At 39.7% G+C, this 24,128-nt stretch overlaps 1 pseudogene; it reads right to left on the bottom strand.

The window, feature by feature from the left end:
• Positions 1-2,280: 2,280 nt before the first annotated feature.
• On the bottom strand, positions 2,281-3,113 carry LOC101277222 (ubiquitin thioesterase OTUB1-like; annotated as a pseudogene).
• Positions 3,114-24,128: the final 21,015 nt, after the last annotated feature.

A 24,128-nucleotide genomic window follows, 5' to 3' on the forward strand; every position in this document is an offset into this window, starting at 1 on the left:
GATGTGAAATAGGGGCCCAATTTCATTCTTTTGAATGTGGAAATTCAGTTGTACCAACACTATTGTTGAAGACTGTTCTTTTCCCTTTTGAGTAGATTTGGCATCCTTGTCAAAAGTTAAAGCAGCCTTAGATGTATGCATTTATTTCTGGACTTTCAGTTCTATTCCATTGGTGTTTATGTCTACCCCTAAGCCACTATCAAACTGCTTTGGTTACTGTAGCTTTATAGTAAGTTTTGAAATAAAAAACCTGAGTCCTCTGACTTTGTTCTTTTCAAGATTATTTTGGCTATTTGGAGCCCTTTGCACTTCCATATGAACTTGAAGGATCAGCTTTTCCATTTCTGCATAAAAGGCTGTTGTAATTTTGAGAGGGACGGCATTGAATCTGTAGTTTGCTTTGAGTAGAATTGCCATCTTAACGGTATTGCCTTTCTAACTCATGAACATAGGATGTCTTTCCTTTTCTTTCAGCAATGTTTAGTAGCTTTCAGTTTACAAGTCTTTCATCTCTTTGGTTAAATGTATTCCTAAATATTTTATTCTTCAGATGTTACTGTAAATGGGATTGCTTCTTACTTTCCTTTTGGAATTATTCATTGCAGGTGTACAGAAGCACAGCTAATTTTTGTGTGTTGATCTTGTACTCTGCAACTTAGCTAAATTCATTTATTAGATCTAGAAACTGTCTTGTATGTTCTTTGGAATTTTCTACATTTAGAATCATGCCATTTGTGAATAGAGGTGTTACTTCTTTCTTTCTAATTTGGATGACTTTTGTTTCTTTTTCTTGTCCAATTGCCCAGTACAGTGTTGAATAGCAATAGCGAAAGTGGGCATCCTTGTCTTCTTCCCGATCTTAGGCAGAAAACCTTCAGTCTTTCACCACTGAGTGTGATGTTAGCTGTGGGTATTCATGAATGCCCTTTATCATGATGAGGAAGTTTCCTTCTATTTCTAGTTTTCTGAGTGATTTATCATGAAAGAGTATTATATTTTGTCATATGCCTTTTTGGGTTGATTGAGATGATCATGTGTTTTTTCCCCCCCATTCGTCAATGTGGTGTATTACATTGATTGATTTTTCTCATGTTTAACCACCCTGCATTTCTGAAATAAATCCCACTTGGTCATGATACATAGTTATTTTGATACGCTGTTGGATTTGTTTGATAATATCATTGAGGGTTTTCACATATATATTCATAAACAATATTGATTTGTAGTTTTCTTTGCTTTTGATGTCTTTTATCTGGCTTTAGTATTGAGGTTATGCTGGCCTTATAGAGTGAGTTAGGAAGTGTTCCATCCTTTTCTATTTTTTTCATGAGCTTGAGAAGAATTGTTGTTAATTCTTTAAATGTTTGGTAGAACTCAGCAGTGAAGCCAACTGGTCCTGAACTTTTCTTCGTTGGGAGGTTTTTGTTTACTGTCTTGATCTCTTTACTTGTTATAGGTCTGTTGAGATTTTTTATTCCTGAGTTTAAATAATTTGTGTTTCTAGGAATTGGTCCATTTTATCTAAGCTATATAATTTTTTTTTTGCGGTACGCGGGCCTCTCACTGTTGTGGCCTCTCACGCTGCAGAGCACAGGCTCTGGACGTGCAGGCTCAGCGGCCATGGCTCACGGGCCCAGCCGCTCTGCAGCATGTGGGATCTTCCCGGACCGGGGCACGAACTTGTGTCCCCTGCATCGGCAGGCGGACTCTCAATCACTGCGCCACCAGAGAAGCCCCTAAGCTATATAATTTGTTGGAGTAAATTGTTCATAGTATTCTCTTACAATCCTCTATATTTCTGTAAAAATCATTTATAATATCCCCTTTCATTTCTGATTTTAGTTATTTGTGTTCTCTTTCTTTTTTTTATTGTTAGTCCAGCTAAAGATCTGTCAATTTTGTTAACCTTTTCAAAGAACCAACTTACAATTTCATTGATTCTATCTATTATTTTCCTATTCTGTTATTGATACCACTCTGATTTTTATTACTCCCTTACTTCTGCTAGCTTTGGTTTTACTTTGCTCTTATTTTTCTACTTTCTTAAGGTACAGAGTTAGTTTATTGATTTGAGATTTTTTTTTTAAATGTAAATGTTTATAGTTATATATTTCTCTTTGAATACTGCCTTCACTGCATCCCATGAGTTTTGTTTGTTTTTGGTTTTGGTTTTTTACCACCAGCATCCCTTTTAACAAAACATGGAAGATTTTATGACAGGGAAAGTGGGAAGAGTAAAATATGACCTTTTTAAAACCACAAAAAGCCTTCTGTACATGTCTAGCACCTGGCAGAGGGCAGGGCAGGCAGTGCAGTAGCAGGCCGGAGCCAACCTTTTTTATAGATGATATCATAGTGTCCAGGTCAGTAGAGAAGTTAGACCTTGGGTTCTGAGCCCTTGAGGAAGATGTGTGTGTGTCAGTAGTGCCATAATCACTGCAGGACATGTACTCCACCTGGATGAAGATGCTGAGGGCCTGAGTCAGTGTGATGATGTGGATGTGGTCATTCTCCTTGCACATGGCTTCCACTTCCTGATGGCAGAACTCCTTGACAGTTTTCCCACTTTCCATGAAGTGCTTGAAGAACTTGCTCTTAAGCTGCAGGTAGCTGAGGTGAGCGGCCCCAGACAGACCACCAGGTAATCAGAGTTACTCTGGTTTTTGAAGGAGGCAAACAGGTCTGCTACTGAGGTTCACTTCTCTACATGCTCAATCAAGTTCATGGATATGTTGTGGGAAGCCTCAACAGTGGACCCAGCCCTGGGACACCAGGTCCTCTTTGCTCTTAGCAGGCATATCCTTGAACCACTGCAATTCCTTCCTGTCATCCAGCAGTGCCTCCAAGTGGGAGAATCTGAAAGCTCAATAGATACAGTTCCCATCAGGCCTGATCTTGCCAATATACAACTACTTTTCTTGGAGGTTCTTGATCTCATGCTGCTAGACACTGTCATCCTCAGCATACTCTTTGCACAGAACTGAGAGCTCCAGATGCTCAGAGACCAGAGAGTTCTGCACAGCATTCTCTTGCTGACCCATGATGGCTTCAGCACAGACAAGACAGTTAACACCTTTGGAGCTGCTGCCCAGATGTTTCTTCTTCTGCTCCATAAGTTTTTTTTTTTTAATTAATTCATCTCTAATTATTTTCTAATTGCCTTTGTGATTTCTTATTTGACCCAGTGATTACTTAAGAGTGTGCTTTCCATATATTGGCGAATTTTCCAGTTTTCTTACAAAACTATAACTTCATTGTGATCGGACAATATATTTTCTATGATTTAAATGTTTTAAAATTTATTGAGGATTGTGTTGTGGCCTATTAATGTGTCTCAGTGTATGTCTCTTTGAGTTTATCCTACGTGGGATTTGTTGAGCTTCATGGCTTTATAGATTCATGTTTTTCATCAAATTTGGGAACTTTTCAGCCAGTATTTCTTCAAATATTTTTTTCTGCCCCTTTCTCTCTCTCATCTCCTGCAATCTGGAAATCAGATTCACCCCCTTTCCCTAGGGTTTGATGATTTTTTTGTTTGCTGAATGCTGTAGTTCATTTGTTTGATGACTTCCCCAAACTGTTTTTGCAAAGGCTTGTTGTGTATTCCTTGTTGTGTGTGGCCACTGTGGTCTTTATACCTTAGCTTATGTTCAGCTAGAAGTTTGACATGGATTTCTTTGAATGCCAGTGCTGAACAAACAACACCTCTCCAAGTATTTTCAGGTTGACTCTATGCCAGGGCACTCCTTCAGCACTCAGGCAGGCTTGCACTGACTGTAGGGATCCGTCTGAGGTAAAAGCTTAGTGTATTCTCAAGTCTTCTCTGAGCATTCATCATACTCTGGACATGCACATGATTTTCTGTATTTCCCTGCATATATGCCTGCTTTTACATGTTCTAATTTACTAAAGAAACTCTCCTCAGCTTTTGTTCTCAGGCCTTAGGTGGTCTTTTGTATGTTTTGACTATAATCCTTTGCCCCAGGCAACTGAGGTTTGTTAGTTTGGCTGGCTGTGTTTTTGAGCAATACCCACTGTTTTTATGGCTTGAGTTTCTAGTTAGATGAAACAGAGGTGAGCACCTTGTACTAGTCCTTCAGGTCACACTTGGTGGATAATTTCTACTCTGCTCCCTGCTGAACCAGGGACCAGGGTCCTATGGTGGGAATCTGAATTGCTGCTGCTTTGATATCACCACCATTCTGGGGAGGGGATGGCGCGTGAATGAGTAAAAATGCCATAAAGCTTTCCTACTGTCTCAAAGTTGCCTTTTTTTTTTATTCGACATCCACTTAGTTGCTGTAAACCTTTGACTGTTTTCCAGAGCTCTGATAAAGTTGATTCTAACAATTTCTTGTTTTTCAACGTTTTTTTTGTGTGTGGGGAAATGAGAGCTCTGCCATTTTGCCAATGTCACTCCCACTCTAAAATTAACCACTTCATTCTTTTGGAAAGGTTTAAGAGACTCCTACAATTTCAACTGGAAGAAGCTTTTGTGATCATGTAGTCTGGTAGTTTGTAACCCTTCTCCCCAGAGCACCAGGGGTTCCATGGCATTCCCTCAGGGACACTCAGAATGTTTGAGGCTCTTTACTGTCACTCTCCTCCATTTTCACCTGTCATTCAGAGTTTGTCACTATTATTATTATTTTTTAACGGTAAGTTTTCATTTGAATCAAGAATTTTTAGCTTAAAAAATTTTAGAAATCATTGATTTATATCAAGTGCTTAGTTCAGAGCTAGGCAAAGAAGGTTCAGGTTCCTTATTCAAAGTCATCAAGTTTCCAGGCTACTCAGCCAGGTAGCTGGACTAAGACATGTAGGCTTGCTTGGCAGGATAATAACTTGGTGGCTTTGTTCCACAGTTAACTAGGGTAAAAGCACTGTGCTATGTAGGGGAAGGCAGGAGAAGGAGATTATTGTGGCATTTCTCAATCCTTTTCTAACATCCTGAACAATCTAGTTTTTGCTCCAAATGTGCATCCTCTGTCAGCACAGTAGGTCTACAGTTGACCAGATTTGAATCTTCTTGGAGGGTAGCTTGTCAACTATCTATTGTTACTGTAGAATGCCTGCCTCACTTCCTTCACCGTCATCCCAGGAGTTAGCAAAGTATTTTTTCTTCCCACATATATTTCTCTCCCCTAGAGGAGATATAGAAAATAAAATTTTCTCCATCTTGTTACATTTTCTGTTCCACTTATCTACGGCCGCTAGCTCTGAATACGTAAGAATATTACATGGTGGTAGTGAAACTCTTTTCTGTTTTTCACTGTTTTTGAGCAATAGAAGGGAGATTAAGTGATTACTGAACAAGACATTGGTACCCAGGAAGAACATGGGACACCACACATGATATCAAGGTAGACCTAAAGAGAGACTTTCTAAGGTTGGAGAATTTTCTGCTGAGAGAAAACAGCCGTCTTTGTTGGATGAATTTCACCTCAGTTCTTAGAAAGTGAGTTGATCTGCTTTACTTAACCTCTCACAGTCTCTCAGAGCCCTAAGATTCCATCTTTTGTAGTACAGGTAATTAAATAATTTCTGATTCTGCATATGTTCTGAATGATGAATTTTATTTTCTTTGGTACAATTATATATATTTATATATGTAAATATATAATATTTATGCATATATATACACACATTTTTATTAGTTGATTGTATAAAAGTATGAAAACATGGTACTATCACTCAGAAGTTTGTAGGAGCAGCAGTTTTCAATCCATGTAATATTATATCTAAATAGAAACAATCGCCTTGGAGGTTTTCTTGCTGGCTGGTATATTGACATGATTGTGATACCTCCAGCTGGCTTTTTCACACTGACAATTACACGCATGCCCCATGATACTTGATGCTCACAGAGCATAAAGAGGAAGGAAAACAGTGATCTTAGGTCCATGAGGGAAGGCTATAACCACGGACAAAGTAAGCAAACGGAAACCCAGCTAATTGAAAGGGAGGGTAGTTAAAATTTAGCAGTGTTGAATTGGGAATAGCATCAGTGTCAAAGGGAACTTGAATTTAGCTGGGTGATTGAAAAATCACATGGCAAATTATTTCTTCCTCTGAACTTATGGTACCAAAGTAAGGCAAAGATTTTTCACCCTGTGTCTTAGAAGGGGGTGTTTGGAACAAGTGGATAAAAGCTGTTATTTTCTAACATCAGAAGTAGATTTAATCTTTTTGCATGTTTTAACTGTGACATTATAGGTGTGTAGCTTTATGGTAACATGGACATTGGTGGCTTCTGTTTGAAGGTTCTAAGTATTTGACCTCTTTACCACCATGTAACTCCCTCCCCCACCCACAGTAATAATACTTCTGATTTTTAAGGTGAGGAATAATGGGCGTGTATTACATTAATAATAAAAAAGGAACAGTGACATATTAAGGCAAAAAATACTAAAAATCCTCCTTTGCATGCTTCACAGAGATAACTTGGAGTATAGTGGAAAGACCTTGAACTGGGAATTCAGAAAACTTGGATTCAAGTGTGCACTCTGCCACTTACCATGTGATTTTGTCAAGTTAATTTTCTTCTCTTAGCCTTTTTTCTCCCAACCCTAACACCCCCAATTTGCACTACAGAGACAGGATCTACTCCCTGGTTTATTTTGAAATAATATGTAGGGACCATTTGGAAACAAATGATATGGATGGTGATGGTCTCAACTACAAATTAATGTTTTCAAAAATTATTATTCTGATATAGTATTTTATATTTTTTTGAAGGTGAAACAAGACCAATAACAAACCATGTTTTTACAAAAAAGCAAACATTTAATTACTGTTTTCACCTGAATTGGCAGTGAGGCATATTGGAAAAAGAGCTAAGTAGAAGCCAGAATCAACTAATTGCTGTCAACTAACAGAGCTTGTGTGTGTTGCTTCAGACCCCTGAGTCTTTACTTGTTTATCATTCAAATGCAAATGCTCTATTTCCTAAGTTCCTTTAAAATGTTGGGACTTCGTTTTATCCTCCTTTATTCTATTGCCATTACCCCCAACCCTCCTTCGCACACATACCACTTCTTTCTCCTGGCTAACTTTAACAAGGTCTTCATAACTCAGCTCAGATGTTATCTCTTTCAAGAATTCTTTAATTTCTCTTGGCAACAAGAGGCTGGCTTAACTAATAAGTCTCCTCAGTGTTATCTTAACACCTACACCTACCTATATCATTGGACTCTACTATTTGGTTATAAGTGTTTATATATCTTTTACCCCAACTACAATCTAAGACTCTTGAAGGTAGGGTCATGTGTTGCTCATTTGGGGACTGGCATTTAGTAGATTTTTAATGAATGTTTCTTTTTTTTTTTGAAGATGTTGAGGGTAGGAGTTTATTAATTAATTAATTTATTTTTGCTGTGTTGGGTCTTCGTTTCTGCGAGGGCTTTCTCTAGTTGTGGCAGGCGGGGGCCACTCTTCATCGTGGTGCACGGGCCTCTCTTGTTGCGGAGCACAGGCTCCAGACGCGCAGGATCAGTAGTTGTGGCTCACGGGCCTAGTTGCTCTGCGGCATGTGGGATCCTCCCAGACCACGGCTCGAACCCCTGTCCCCGGCATTAGCAGGCAGATTCTCAACCACTGCGCCACCAGGGAAGCCCCATGAATGTTTCTTTAATGAGTGAATAAATTAATGAATGTATAATGTATGAGAAGCTCTTTGAAAAGAATAAAAGACAACGTGGAAATGGTATTTTTCAAATATAACTACAGAAGGAAGGAGCATTTGTCTAGTGAAACAGTACTGTATTTGGAAGTCAGTTATTGGGCCATCTCTACTAATTTGGTGAGTAACTCCAGGAAAATCACTTAAGCTCTCAGCATTCAACTTCCCATCCAAAATAGGGCAATCTGCATTTCCCGTTGCCTGATATTAGGAATGTCACAGAGGCCAAAATTAGAGCAATTACGTGGTATCTGCTGATTTTTTTTAAAAAGGAAGTATGCTGTGTGTTCTTGGGGGGATACATTAACACCTGTTCATAATCAAATTGCTTTATACTCAAGATATTCCTGAAGTTTTCTCTAAATGATTTAAAATTAAATAACATTTTAAATGGACTGAAGGAGATTTGTATTTAAAGCATAGTTTTGGTCTATACCAGTTTTATAGAGTACAAAATCCTCTTGAAGGGGAACAATTATTTTTAATTTAGATTTGTAATTTGTATTTGTTTTGTAATTTAGAATTTTCTTGTGATACCAACCTCTTAAAGCAGCACCCTCCTATATTTCTCTGACTGTGTCTCATCTTCTGTTTAATGAGCCATAATTGACTGGCAGTGGAGAAGAAATATCCACCACTGAACTGCCTTTTATTGTCCTTGGGAAGCTGAACTTATGTTCACGAACACAGCCTCTGTCCTGCAAACAATAATTTTCAGAATTGTGAACAGATATTTGTGTCTTTGAGAAGTATGTAAAGAAGCATTAAGGTGATGGTTCCAGGAACTTTGGGAAATCTTAAACTAAGACAAGAGGTACATCGCTCAATAATTCCCCAGAGAATTGGAGACTTTCTTTCTTTCTTTCTTTCTTTCTTTTTCTTTTTAACTGACCCCAGATGAGTAATTAATCCAGAGTTAGTTTCTCATGTAATTATGATGTTACTTACCCCTACTTTATCAGGACACTTCTTGTCCTCACCTGGGCAAGAATGTAATTTAGGCCTTGCTTACTCTCCGATTAAGAATACAAACTAAATAGTGTTTAGATTTTCCTTGTTATGAAATTAATGTGGAGCTGGGTTCCTTCTTAGGTGTCCCACTATGCTTCTGTATGAAATTCTGTCTCACGGGAGTGTGACACCTATGTCTTAATTGCTTCTTTTTTTGTTGAGTCAACTGGATTGAAGTATACTGTATGTACAGTAAACTGTACCCATGTAATATCCTTGTAGTCACCACCATAATCAAGGTGCAGGGCATTTCGACCACCTCCAGAAGATCCCTCCTGCGTCTCTGCAGTCATTTCCCACTCCATTCCAGCCCTAGGCAACCGTGGATCCGCTTTCCATCACCGTAGATTAGTTTGCATGACTTTCTTCTTGAGCCCACCTTTTTGAGGTTGAGTTCTTTCATGAAGAGATAAACTATATGGTTGGGAGGACGGAAAAGGCAGAGCTGAGGCATCTATTCCAGTAAATCACTTCAGATCTGATAAGCACTAAATTTTGTGGAAGCAAGGTTTATCTGAAGTCATAGGCTGGTAGTTACCTTTAGAACATGGTTAGCCAAGAACAACAAAATTGGAATGGAATTTACATTTGGGCCATTTAATGCAGAAGCATCTAGGAGGAAGTTCAAGGTTTCCAGCCACTTTGATGAAGTAAGTTTTCCATTCCTCATATGAACTCGGTCCCATGCTTTTAGCCATCACTAAGCTAAATGGGCTATAATATTTATTTTTTACATGTTCACCATTCAGAAATAAGGTGGTGGTTGTCCTTGGATTGTGTAAACTTACAGGATATAAACACTTATTTTTAGGGGTGCAGAACTTTGTTGTATTTAAATTTTGAAGGTGGTCAAGGTACAGGGCCAAGATTTCTCATCTCCATTTGACCTTTTCATGATAGCTCTAACCACTGGACATTTAACTTTTTATGGCCAAGAGTCAAGTGCTGTTGGTGAAATGTTTGCAAAAGGGTTGGCATGAAACTGCCTCACTGGTATTTTATGCTTGTGCTACAGTCCAGAAATAAACATTACATTTCTTTCTCTAAATATATTTGTGTCCTGGATAGCCTACTGACAACTATTGTCTTTATTTTTTTTCCCCCAGTTAAATAGCAATTGTTCTGGATGAAGGAATGGCACTGTTTAAAACACTTTCACGCTAAGAGTCTCCTGGTAGGAAGGAAAATAGATTTCTAGTCTTAAGAATCAAATGGCCCTATTCAATGTCAGTCTTATGACTCTCCTCCCCCCATATTAAAATTTCGTTAAATTGGGCTCTAATCTGTTTCAAAGCAAAGTTGAGAAGCTCCTATGTCAGGACTGTCCTAGAAACAGGTATCTTTCCAGCTTATAGAAGTACCTTTTTCTTGCTAATATTTAGTGGAAGAAGTGATATTTAACCTTTGGATGCCAGGGTTTCCTTTATTCTTTTCAAGGAGGTTTAATTAACCCATCTCTTTTTTCATTTACCCTATTGTTTGGAAATTTCTGGGAACATAATTTACTTAAAGCAGTAAGTCATATTTTTGTCCTCTCTCCTCTTTTTTGTTCTTCCATAGGCGAGAACTGTAGTATATGCAGATTACTGAGAGAGGAAGAATAATATCTGAAAAGGTGGCTTTCTTAAAAGACACCAGTAGCATTAGTGTCACGTCTGAAGCACCCATTTGTGTCAACTGTAGAGACCTTTCAATGGAAAATTGTGCAGTGCTACCTTTTAAAGTATGAAATGCTAATTTGGGATTTACAGTTTTTGAACTGGAGGGCTGCATTTTGCATGGGATTTTGTTTAATTTCCCAGTGAAAAAAGGCATTTGAAACACAACTGCCTACAGCCAACTGTCAACAAAAATCAACTGTAATAGCACAGAGCCTGTCACTGATGTATGTGGTGATGTGGTAATCTTCTCAATTTAGCTGGATATTTCTCCTTCGTACAAAATAGCTGAAAGTCTTGCTAGGCATTTATGAATATCGGGAGGTATTATTAGGCTGATAATGGGGCCAGATTAAGGAAGTGTACACTGGTTCAAAGTGTCCGTTAAAGAGACACAAAATGGGGTGGTGCTTGGCCCTCAGTGTAAGGGAATCTTCGCATTTCAGGTTTGCTTAAGATTTGGGCGATAGCAAGCTGAGTTCCATCTGCTGTGAAAGTGGCTTTCTGGGGAAAAAAATAAAGTTGTTATGCTATTTTTCCCCCAGAAATCTGTTATTGTTTATCAAGAGGGTGAAATTAAAAATCTCTAAAAATGGAAGTGAGGAGGGCAAACTAGGGAAATCTCCTGGGGTGAGACTGGTCAGTGTTCTTCTCCCTTAGACATTGAGAGCCAGTGGTTGAGGGCTGGCATCTTTTCCCTCTCAATCATGACTCTCTTAGAGCTGGGAGAAGAGAATTCTTTTTGGAGTGTCTGTATTTTAGTAGTGGGACCCCCTTGGGTTCTAAATAACTGGCAAATGCAAGGCAAAAAATAAAGCTGCGTATAACCTATTCTTTTTTTTTTTTTTTTTTTTTTTTTTTTTTTGCGGTATGCGGGCCTCTCACTGTTGTGGCCTCTCCCATTGCGGAGCACTGGCTCTGGACGCACAGGCTCAGCGGCCATGGCTCACGGGCCCAGCCGCTCCGCGGCACGTGGGATCTTCCCGGACCGGGGCACAAACCCGCGTCCCCTGCATCGGCAGGAGGACTCTCAACCACTGCGCCACCAGGGAAGCCCTAACCTATTCTTTGGCAAGGCACAAAGTTGGCACTTATTAATAGCTGTCATCAACACATGGCATTAAGTGAAGCTTCTTATATCAAAGGGGAATTTAGAATCAAATAGCACTTTATGTTATCAGTTACTATTTTTTTAATTTAGTATTTAAAATGAGCCATATTCAGGTCTGGCCACACCATTTACTAGCTCCATGGTAGCCCATCTCTCTGTGATTAAGTTTCTTCATCTCAAAATTGGATTAATAATCATGCCTACCTTATGGGGATTTTGTGAGAGTTAAGTTACCTTGTAGATATAAGGAGCTTATAAAACTGTTTGACATATAATAAGCATCAAATGATTAGTTATTACCATCATCATCAAGACAAGCAACATATTCACTATTATCAAGTACTCATGCTAGAAGGGTGAAAAGTAGAATATACCAGCACATATACTACATAACCTATTGTGAAACGTATATTCATTTTTCTTAATCATTGTGTTTTTATATATTGGTGGAAGACAGGAGTGAACCACATTATCTGAGCTACGTGTAATATGTTCTAAGATACTTATAAATAGCACCATGGCTAATAGGAGCTTGACAGTGCCATGACCTGTTTTGTGCACTGCCTTCCCACTGCCCCTTTCTCTGAAGCTCTGCCCTTCTGCAGCTCCTGCTTCCCATATGATCCTGATCTGTTCTCTTCCCTGCTTGTCTTGGCCAATGATGATAGACCAAGGATGGACCTCTGATGGAGGGGTGTGGCTCCAGAGAGGCATGTCAGTAACATGGTACACCTCTAAAAAAAAGCTAGATTGAGCCAATCCAATTCCTTTCTCTGCAGTTCTGTGACTGTGCACCGAGGTACCATTGTTGATTATCAGCAGGTGCCGAAATTCAAAAACTATGAGATGGAAGGGAGAGTAGGGTGAGATGTGGCTTTGGCCGTTATGTACGGACTAAAGCTATGATAAGACAGTGGAGCAAAGAGAAAAGCAACCACACCATGAGAGACACACCATGAGAGAGAATCTCTGAGGCTGCATGTTTTTCTCTGTTTCCTGAGCTTTCACAACTGGCTCTGCAGTTTTTCCAGATCCCATGAGACCTCTTTATTTCCCTACAACAAAATTCCCTTCCTCTCAACTTCCCACTAGTGTGAGAGTATTTCTGTTCATTGCAGCCAATTAGGGCACAGAGGGTCTAAGGTTTCTTGTGTGAGTAGGAAGTAAAGTTTTCTGCTAACAAGTAAAAAAACACTGCATGTAGTAGAATTAAAATAAAACTGAAAGTGGTCAGTGAGGGAAATTTTTATTTTCCATATTCGAAGTCTTAGGGATGAAGGGGTGCTAGAAATAAGGGGATGGACAATTATCTCTAGGTTCTAATGGACTGACAAGATCTCTGCACACACGGTGATGATTACTTTTTAACGGAGTAGACATAATCAACAAGAAAATATAAATTAAGGTGGTAACATGGTAATCATAGACTGAGAAGAGTTTTATGAAGGAAATAAAGAGTAAAATTAGGAGATCCATTGGAGGCTTAGTGAAGTGTATTCCTTAGCATTAAATTATTTTGTTGGGTAACTGCCAGTGATCTCTGAGTAAAAAATTCCCATATGACCTTGATTCATTCTCTTCCTCTGCTTTGGCCAGTGATGAAGGACCAGGGATGGGTCTCTGATGGAAAAGTGTGGCCCAAGACAGGCATAGGTATAGATACAGATATATACTGGATCAACATATACTCCACTCCTAACAAGACATAAAGCTTTTCTTTTATATCAAAGATGATACCAAAACCCATCAATGTACTACTGAGTTTTTCTTCTCTATTTGGAACGGATTTGGATGGTGGTTAATGGAACAACCATTTAATGAGCCTACCTTCTACTAGGCAATATCTTTTTCACAACTTTCTGGTTTAACGGACAAAGCCAGCTGCTCTCACCTTGGAATCATTGACATTCACGTGCAGTGACTACCTGGGATTCAGGCTTCTGTCTGGATCTGTTCTGGACCAAAGGTGCTTTAATATGCTGCTTGTTTCTTCTAGCCTCAAGTTCTGGCCTGAATACAGACTTTAATGAGCAACTCATATATAAATAGTATAAAAGAAGAATTAACTATCATTACTCAGTTGCTTTTTTTCTCTTTAGAAATGAGTTGCTTTTCAGTTTTAAGTTTTCCAACTATTTGTTACTATTTTATTTATTTATTTTTGGCTGCGTTGGGTCTTTGTTGCCGAGCATGGGCTTTCTCTAGTTGCAGTGAGTGGGGGCTACTCTTCGTTGTGGTGCACGGGCTTCTCATTGCGGTGGCTTCTCTTGTTGTGGAGCACAGGCTCTAGGCGTGTGGGCTCAGTAGTTGTGGCTCGCTGGCTCTAGAGCACAGGCTCAGTAGTTGGCGGCGCATGGACTTAGCTGCTCTGCAGCATGTGGGATCTTCCTGGACCAGGGCTTGAACCCATGTCCTCTGCATTGGCAGGCAGATTCTTAGCCACTGTGCCACCAAGGAAGCCCTCCAACTATTTGGATGGAGATTCAGGTTGGAGAGAAGAAGTGTTTCTTTGTTTTCATTATCACTTCCTGCTAAAAGTTATGTAGTTAATTTCCAGAGTTAGACATCCCCTTGAGTACTCATGATATGAAGTAGAGAGATTGCTGCTCTGTGGCTTTAACATCATTGAATACCCAGAATAAACCACCTACAGGGTACCAGACCCATAGTTGTAAAAGCAAAGAGGGATCTAGAGCATTGGAAAGGGAATACACCAAGCACAAGGTTGCAGTTACAAAGCAACAGAATTTACTGAGCATGGAAAATTCTCTCACTAAATAGATGAACAGTCCTCTGAGTTCTTCCCAGGATGCCAGACAAGTGGTCTCAGCAAGAACTTTCTCTTCTTCAGGATTTTTATTTTTAAAAAAGGACGGTTAGACAGATACAAGCACACTGACAAGTAAGCCTTTGGATGGAGAAGTGAGGCCAGGAGCACCGTGCGCTGCTTCTCCAGAGGATGAGTATTGACTGCTTACAGTGTTTCTCCAGGGTGCTGACCTTGACATCCAGATGGGTCTTTTGGTTATGATATTCTTAGTGCTTCTTTACTGTGCACTTTTTATTCAAAGGTACTTAGGTATGATGATAAGAAAATGCAATCACCACCTCCCCCGTTGTCCATCAGAAATGACATGTCGTGAATAATTATTTCAGGCAAAGTGGTGATACTTCTTCCTTGCAGTCTCATTTTATCCCCGTGAGAAGACTTGTGTCTACTTCTCTCCGTAGACTTAGACTTGGGCAAAGTATGATACCAGTACACATTTTTCTTCTCATGAGGTCAGTATTCTCTGATGTTTGTCATACATTTATTCAACAAATACTGATCCAGAGCCTACTTTGTGCCAGAAACCACTGGAGATGCAGCAGTAAACAAGACAGAAAAGGTCTTTTCTCACATGAGATTCTAGTGAGGAAGACAGATCATCAAGTAAATATAAATAAACAATGTAATTATAGATTGTGACGATTTCCAGGAAAGAAATAAAGAATAGAACTAGGGTTTCTTAAAAGTTTATCCAGTTGGTGCTAAGGCCCATCCTCTCCTCATACCAAACCTCTAACATGCTTTCTTAATCTTTGAAGTATGCACAACTAACATTTATTTTTCAGTTTTACACACACAGCTTGAAGTAATTGAAAATTCAAGCTCTTCTGTCCTTTCCAAACAAATTTTAATCCCTAAGTCTCTCACATATAGACATTTTAGGACTGCCAATAAGCCCAGTATTAAGCAATTTCCTTGGGAGAAAAGACACAAGACACAAATTCTACATTATCCAAGTTTGGAACCCAGAAGGATGAGTAACTGAGTGGCAGTTATTTGCATACATATCTGTCTTCCCTATTATACCTCCTTGGAGGTAGACACTAATCTGTGTTTTTTTTGTCACCTGTGATACTTAGCATCATGATATGCACATAGTAGGAACTCAGTATATTGTTCATTGAATTCAACTGAATTAGCAAAAACACAGGCACTTGCCAAAGGTATTAGTGAATACATGTTTGAAGAAAATTAACTAACAAGTTAAAAAATCAGTATTCACATGGATTTTGGCTAAGCAGATACATTTCCTTACTGGTGAACATAAGGATTTTCAGACCAATGAATCTGGTATCCTAAAGTCCCTTACCAACAAGGCATGGCAGGGATGGAGGAAAAGGAATGTGGGCTGAACGCAGACTTTGGCAAATGGTTGGCACTTGAATCTCTCCTGCCATAGTCATAAGCTCTTGGTCTGCCTGGCAGGAGCTATGAGAGAGAAACTGAGAGGTCCTAGGATGAGAGCGCCCTATGAAGGTGCTGAGGCTAGTTTCATCTTGGCCTGAAGTTTGTGAGAAGGCCCTGCCCCTACCGAGTGATTTCAGGGTGCTTCTCCTCTGAGCCCTCCCTTCAGGGACCTGGTTCAGATGATCCCTTTGTTGAGAGCTCAGATGTGCAAGTCCTCTTCATAGAGCTGGGGATACACAGATGGAAAATCAAGATCCTTGCTCTTAGGTAACCACTATTCCAAATAATTGGAGAGGAAGGACTTAACATTTAACCAGTAAAGGAGCACCAGCAGTGATATTCTTCCTGCCTTGAGAGTTCACCTTTGTACACACACACACACACACACACACACACACACACACACACACACACACACACACACACACACACACACACGTTAGTACTTTCCCACATGGAATATATCAGTGCAATTGCTTCAGACCACACCTTTCGGTAGTGGAACTTGGGGATGATTCCAGGCTATGGCAGGGAGCAGGTTACAGGGCTAGGAGCAGAAGACACAACTGATATGGAAGAGGGATGTGGCTTTACTAGCTGGCCTGAGTTTTATGGAACTAAATCCTTCTATGATACAAATTCCTATGAAATGAACACTGGGAATACACAATTCATTCAATCATTCATTTGTTATTCATTCAAGAAATGATTGTTGAGTATCTACTATGTGCTAGGGAATAGGGATGCCACAGATGGAGAAAAAAGAAAGATGTAATCTACAGGGGAAATAGACGTTAATCAAATAGTTTGACAAATGTAAAATTACAACTGTGACAAGGGCTAAGCTACTTAGTGCTGTGAAAGATTATAATAGGGGCATTTAATCTGTCAGGGAAGGCTGTCTTTAATTTACCTGATTTTGCTCATATGCTTTTTGGAGTGGGGGAGTGGGCTTGCCTTCCCCTTTGTGTTTCCCAAGGTCAGTCTTCGCATCAGTCTGTGAATGCACGCGCATGATTTAAATAAACTGGGTCTACCTTTTCATCTCTTTACTTTCATTTTGTTTATTTATTTATTCATACATAGGTACATACACACACCCTTAGAACTATTTTTAATGTAACCATGTTTACTCATTATCTTTGGGAGACTGTGGGAATTGTGTTGAAAATGCAGTTTCTTCAGTCACTCACCAGACATGGGAGGATGTTTCCAATGAACTGGAAAACAGAGCTGAGTGATGTATCACAAAACTTAGCTTTTATGTTGAATGGTCGTCTTTTGAATTGGGGTATATTAAAATGGAATGCACTGGAGGCAGCATGGTATGTGGAAAGAGTAAGAATTTGGAGTCAAGAGGCTCCACCACTCGTCCATAGGGAGCCCTGGGTAATTTATGCATCTTCCCTGAGTCTCAGTGACTCCATCTGCAAGATGGGCATTATAATAACCACCTCAGTTTTTTGGTGAGGATTAAGACAGAATATCTGAAGGCTCTAGGATAGTACCTTGCACTGGTATGGGCTCAAAAAATAGTTTCCTTCCCTACATTCATATTCTTGGGCCCCATTATCATAGGTCTACTTGGAGACAGCCTGCTGATTTCAAGGAGGGTTTCCTCTACCATGGAAAGGGGGATAGAGGAGAAAATTCAAGAGCGATTCCCATCTTGACCTAGGGAAGATGAGACGCCCATACTCCAGTTTATAACAAGATTCCATAGAAGAGGGGATAGAAGATGAATGTACATTAAAGTGATTTAAAACATGAGCACACTCTGTGTTACACACAGATGAGTTAATTGTTTTGCCTTAAATATATTTCCTGAAGAACAGAAGCCTGATCACAGCACACATCGTTATGTATTTCAGACAAACAGCACTTTGAATCAAATTATAGTACGTACATAAAATATTAAAACAAGACATTTATAACAAATCTTTCTAACTTAGTGCTCAGCTCTAAAATAGATTTATATATGGATAAGCAATAGGTGCGATAAATGTGGTACAGATACCACAATTTAAATTGCAAATCAATGGGGCATCATGGGAAAAAGGAATGCAGACTTTAAGTACTAAGGGAAAAGATCCAGCTATGCAAGAGTTTTAGGCCTTCTGCCTGATTTCCTTTTGCAATGTCTGTATCTGGACTCCACATCTGATACATCCCAATATCTGCTCCCTAATACAGTTTTTTTTACACTCCCAGGTTAAATGATCTAATTAAAGCTTTCATTTATTGTTCTTTTTGTTGATTGTTGAACTGTTGCCAATATACAGTTCCCCAGAGTCTTCAGGTTATTTTAGTTAGTTGGGAGATTTTGGAAGACTGTTATTGTTTCTCAGTTAACAAAATAGGCAAATGAGACAGGGAACAATATCCTTGCACGTGCTGGAGTGCTGCCTACTTCTCCAGATCACCTTGCACTCTTTTCCTCCCCTATGGTTTGTTGGACAGTGTGTGGTGAATGTGTCGACAACTCGTCTACAAGAATGATCCCTGCCCGAGAATATTAAACTTGTTTCATTTATTTTAAAGAACTTTGGGGCTATCAAGTTGGCTGACTACAGAGCTGAATGTTTGTAGGCTAGCTGGCCTGCTAGAATTCGAAAGATTCCCCCATATCAGAGGCCTTTGGAAGAGCCCTAAGGGTTGAAGCTGTACTTTGAGACTGTCATGGTATCCAATTCATTTTGGGGAAGTAGACCTTTGCTCCCAGTGTCATGTCACTAGATATAGATGAACAGCCATGACTTATCCAACAACTAACTATTTTCAAGGCTGGAGGCCTGTGAATGGAGGAGAGGAGGGCCAATCACAAAGGGTTAGTGACAGATTTCTGAGTACTGATAATTAAAGAGATCTCTCTTAGTCAAAATTGTACATGCAGCTACAGAATTGAAATATCTCTCCTCCACAAGGGGTAAAGTTGTTTTACTTGGAAACCATTCTTCTTTGCCTGATCTATATGCTGAAAACTTCTCTTCCCATTGAATATCTGCAATATTAGTTTTCCTTTACAGAGAAAGTTTGGCCATATTTCATTTTCTTGTAATGTATTCAGTTTTTAATGCTTGGGTTCTTGGTGTAGTTAACTCACCTACCTCCTTCCCACTCTGCTTACCATGATTGTTTCCAATACTTTTTTGGAAGTTGTTACATTAAAAATAATAAAGGATATGGTATTTGTTTTTCTCTTTCTGACTTACTTCACTCTGTATACTACCAAATGTAAAATAGATAGCTAGTGGGAAGCAGCCGCATAGCACAGGGAGATCAGCTCGGTGCTTTGTGACCACCTAGAGGGGTGGGATAGGGAGGGTGGGAGGGAGACGCAAGAGGGAGGAGATATGGGGACATATACATATCCATATATGTATAGCTGATTCACTTTGTTATACAGCAGAAACTAACACACCATTGTAAAGCAATCATACTCCAATAAGGATGTTAAAAAATATAACAAAGGAGGAAATAAATGCCTTCATATTCAAGATTTCAGGTGGTAAGATTCAACTGTACTTTATGTCAGCCAACCATGCCAGAAGAGAAAGGTATGGCTATATTCCTGCCAGAAAGTTGTATCCGTAAGAATATATCTGTCAGTGCTTACCTCCATGTAGGTCAGTATAATTAGGATAGCTCTTAGAGAGGAAGATATTAAATATAGGTAGACAACAGATTGTTTCTGGAATTAAGGTGCTAGTATGGGTTCTCAATAGTCTGTTCCAGTAAAAGCCAAGTGTAACCTTAAAATAGAGATATAAAGAGTTAGATCTGTGCCATCCATTACAATAGCCACTGGCTGAATGGGGCTGTTGAGCAACTGAAATGTAGCTAATCTTAGCTGAGAAGAACTGTAAGTATAAAATATATACCAGATGTTGAAGGTAATACAAAAAAGTAAAAGTGAAAAAAATATCTCAATAATTTTATATTGATTATCAAAATAATATTTTGGACATATTGTATTAAATAAAATATAATATTAAAATAAATTTCACATATTTCATTTTCTTTAAAATGTGGCTATTATAAAATTTTAAATTATATATGTGGCTAACATTTTATTTCTATTGGACAGTGCTGAGCAAGGTTGATGTAAGGTAATATTGTAACTGATTGGCTTAAAAGACTTTGGTATTAGGCAACTCACTTTGTTCTTTATAGCATGCCTGAAATTCATTGTAAATGGGGGCCTATTTTAAGTGTGCCTAGAGATCTTGCTGGTTAAAGTAACCCCATGGTGAGAACTGCCTTCCTGTGAGTAATTACTCCTTAATATACCTGATTAATAGGTTTAAATTTTTTTGTTTGTTTGTTTTGTTTTTGCGGTACACGGGCCTCTCACTGTTGTGGCCTCTCCCGTTGCGGAGCACAGGCTCCGGACGTGCAGGCTCAGCGGCCATGGTTCACGGGCCCAGCCGCTCCGCGGCATGTGGGATCTTCCCGGACCGGGGCACGAACCCGTGTCCCCTGCATCGGCAGGTGGACTCTCAACCACTGCGCCACCAGGGAAGCCCAGGTTTAGATTTTAATAGGGTTTTCCTAAAGCAAAGTCCACCAATTTTATCATATGCTTTCCAATATAACCATTATTTATCTTTGTGTGAAGAGTCTCTAGCCTTTTATAATATACCTCTTCTTGTTTATTCATCTTTCACAGTCACCAATTCTTGGAAGGGAAGTGCTATTTAGCTGAACATGCTTGGACTCTGAAGGTAGACTGCCTGGGCTCAGCACCAACACTCACTAGTGACCCTTGGCACATTCACCTCTCTTAGCGGAACTTTCCTCATCTGTGAAATGGAACAGTAACTCACAGGGGAGTAATGAGCACACTGTGAGATGGTTGCTGTACTGGGCATATGGACTTAATGAAGTGAGTCCCCATTCACTTCCTCTTGTTTTATGAGTGCCTGGGGGCCTAAGTTTCTAGGACTCTGAGTCTGTATTGCTTATCACTGATTTTTTTTTTCCCAAGAGAAGGCCATTATTATGAGCACTGTGTACCTGTATGAAGCACAGATATGCTCATGGCAGTTAAAAAGGGAATCACAAGTTCTTGGCCTCTGTGTCTTTGTGTTTGTGATTCTCCCTGTCCAAACGACCCTCCTTTCCCCATCATTTCCTTTTCTCCTTGTCTTGTCCATCTTTCAGTGTCCAGATGAAGTGCCACCTCTTTCATCAAGCCTTTGACTACTCTGGACAGCACTAATTATCAACTTTATACATCTTATTGCCAGTACAGCCCAGTTTAAATCAAGTACCAAATATGTATCTGGTGTTTCAAATTCCAGTGCTTACTGTCAAGGGATTTCAAGCCTATTCATTTGATTTCATCTGCTGAACTGTAGGTGTTTTGGAGTCAGTGGCCATGCTTCATATCCCTTTCACAACTTCTATATCTTGTTCAAAAAATACTTGCTGATTGATCAATTGATTGATTGAGTAGGGCTTGACTAATAGAAAATACGTTAATGTGAGAGTCATTATTCATGATAGGAAGTGACCCAGCAAGGAAAAAACCCGTATGCCATCTTTATAGATATCTATGTTAAATAATTTGTACACGTCAAAATTTAAGATTATCATGTAAAGCATCTTATTTAACTGCTGAGTTCTAGGAGATACCTGAGTTAGAAAAAGATGACTTAAATAAGTTTCTGATTCTAAATTCTTTAAATAAGTGTCTAATTCTAGAATCTTTTTATTACAATTGCCCTGGGCGTATATTTTACACTCCTCCAAGCCTCAGAGTACAGTGAAACATCATTTACAATCGCAGACAGGGTATACGGATCAACTTTCTTTATAGCCAGAGGATTCTATATGTAGAATACATATCTCTATGTATTCTAGACCTTTTGAGATACACACACACACACACAAATGTATGTAAATGTATATGTGTAAGTAGAGGTGTTAAGATCTCTAAGGTGCCCAGTTTCTATTTGTGGTCTTTCTCAATAAGGCAGTGAAACATTGGTGCTTTCAAGTGAACTTAGAGTTGTTGAATATGACATTCATGTCATTAAAAATAGTTAGCTGTTCTTGGCTACATTCACAAAGAAGTCCCTTAATGCTTCTTTTAATTGGCAGGATCCACACTTGGTGTCTCTTTTGCAAATGTACCCTGCACTGAGCAGTTAGAGCTGTGTATGTGTCCGTGTATGTTCTCTGTAGGTGACACTACACCCTAATCAGACAACTGGGTCATTGTACTAGGACATACTGTATGCAGACAATGCCTTGCCTACCACTCCCCCGCCTTTTCTTAAACCCTGAAATATGGTTGATATGGTCCATTGCAAAATGAACCTATATTGGAAATGGCAAAATTGTAATGTACAATATACCGGGGTCAGTGGGGTGTGCTGTTTTTTGCATATATTTTTTCTCCCCTGACCCATGCCATTCCCCTGCATACGGGGAAAAAAGCTTCATCTCGCACAGAAATGTGATGTCCTTTACTGCCAGAGGCTGTTGCTGTTTTAAATGAGGAAAAGGCACAATGCATGAAGAAGGAAAATTAAAGCATATTCATTTTGGAAATTAGATATGGTGTCAGGAGACTCGCAGAAAATAGCCCCGTTTGAATGGAACCCCACACTACAAGACAGTTCACTGAACTTTTGACCACTGTTTATACTATGGAAGCTTTCGAAATAGGGAAGAGAGCAAAACATTTTATAGCTGCTTAATAGCTGAGTTCATATTTCTTTCTTTCTTTTTTTTCCCACCAGGCATTTGTCTCTCCCTTCAATGTGTATAAGATATGCGAACATATCTCATATGTTATATGTTAGCTTATCGGCAGGCCTTTGTGTTAATGTCTCCAGGTTGGTTCCAGAGCACACAGCTACTGGATGAGAGTAGCTCCTGGCCAACCCGGCAACCTTCCTTACGCTCCGCGGAGCAGTCTGCTGTCTGCCTGTGGCTGGTCTGGAGTGGCCAGTCCTGCCAGGGCACACAGGCCTTGGGAGTGACAGTGACCTCTTTAGAGGTCATTCTGCAAATGCAGAGAGAATATACCTTTCACAAGTCCCAGGGATTCCTTATGCAAAATGGGACAGGAATGGGGGAGATGATGGAAAAGGCACTTTGTCTAATTTCCCCCTTCCCATTATTTGGAAGAACAGTTCTCAATTTGTGATCATCCCTGTTCTGCTTCATTGCTTCCCTCCTGCAGAGCACATCACACCAGCCAGGTTAAGTGGGATTCAAGGGCCCTCCAGGAAGGACAGCCTAGATTTTTGACTCAACACTGAATAAGGAAGTACCTGCAAAAATGAGGGAGAGGAAGAGTTAATCAGGAGTGGAGGGCAGGATCAATTAGAGGCAGAAAAACAAATCCAATTTGTATTGGTATTAATGAAAAACATGCTTTAACGTTTATACAGATATGAAGCGTGGAGCTAAATATTACAAATTACAGGTTATGAGTCTATGTCAGCTTTATTATTGTTATTACTATTAATGCGATGATATCAAACCTAAGGGGTCACTGTGTTTGTTTAATTTATTTTCTGGGAAAGCGTAGCATTTCATTTCCAAGTGAGGACCTTTTGTTTGGCCTCTTGGTGACTTGACCACACTGGCACAAATTGGACCCCGCCTCTCTCAGGATCTGTGAGCTCCTTAGCGTTCTCTCCTTTTGATCATTACCAGGTGTATTCTCATATCTTTACCCTCACTCCACTCCCCAGTCAACTGTGGGTCTCACTTCCATTAGGAGGTGATACAATGCTGAGGTTTTAATGGTGGCTTGAGGGGGTATGAGGACAGGGGATGCTGAGAAAAGGCTTAATCATAATGGAATCACCCTGTGCCGCAAAATCCTGTAATGTGTCTCAATACTGACCTTCTATGTGTCCTTGGTTTGGGAAATAGGGACGATCTGTCCCCATACATGACTGTGAGCTCTTTACAGATTCGCATTAGGACAAACTTCAACATGGGAACACATTGCTATTTTCTTCTGCCTTTTGCTCTGTGATTTTAACTTGAGAGAGCAAAAGAGTGAGTGAGCGAGCGAGAGACAGAGAGACAGAGACAGAGAGAGAGAGAGACCATCACTCCCTCTTCCTCAATCCCAGCATTATTCATTAGGAGAGGATTGTTTTTCTCCTTTGGATGGGAAACGTCTCTCCTCTCACTAGTCAGTAACAACCCTTCTGTTCATCCTTATGCGAAACCTTCACAACTGCACTAATATGATCTCTGACAATTGGAAAGGAACTAGGAAAATAAGGACCACTGTGAAGTCAGGAGTTAGCCCAGGGTCTTCTCAGGGCAAGAACTCTTCCTGACCACCTGCTTTTTGCCAGGACTAAGAGACTAAGATCTGTGTGCTGACCTCAGGCCACAGGCTGAGAGAAACCTGAGAAGTGCTTTAATCAAAATCTTCTTGGCCTCAAAAACGAC

This window comes from Orcinus orca, chromosome 13, assembly GCF_937001465.1.
Source record: "Orcinus orca chromosome 13, mOrcOrc1.1, whole genome shotgun sequence".
Taxonomy (NCBI): Eukaryota; Metazoa; Chordata; class Mammalia; order Artiodactyla; family Delphinidae; genus Orcinus; species Orcinus orca.